Raw genomic sequence first — 545 nt, forward strand, 5'->3', positions numbered from 1 at the left:
AGCGGCCAGGCATGTAGGAGACAGACTCGAACAAGATCTCAGGTTTTCTCAAATCAGTCCTTTATTTTGAACAAGTGCCAGCAAAGCACACATGCCAAACAAAATCATTAACAAACTAAATGGCTTAACTTCACATAACTGAAGAAAACTAAACTCAACTCAAAATAACGCAACTTACAGGCACGTGCACACCACTACACTTAGACTGCCATGCTACCAGCTGCTCCATCTCAGCTGATTAAGTAGCTCCTGGTACCAATCAACCCTATGACATCCTTAATGACATCAGAGAGCATACAAAATGAGGAAGTGATGAACCTAGTAAATACAAACATTTAACACACAAGTTAAGGCATTAGGAAACATACATGACTTAGGCTAGGGACAAGTGGAGTGTTCTCATCCACTTTGTCACAATATTCCACCCATTCCCACACATATAAACACATACACAATCCTAGATATACACATATACATTTCCTTATATCACAATTTGCTATGCACCTATGCATAATATTATTCATAGACCTCAGTCTGACACAGCT

The sequence above is a fragment of the Monopterus albus genome, unplaced genomic scaffold, assembly GCF_001952655.1.
Source record: "Monopterus albus unplaced genomic scaffold, M_albus_1.0 scaffold117.1, whole genome shotgun sequence".
Taxonomy (NCBI): domain Eukaryota; kingdom Metazoa; phylum Chordata; class Actinopteri; order Synbranchiformes; family Synbranchidae; genus Monopterus; species Monopterus albus.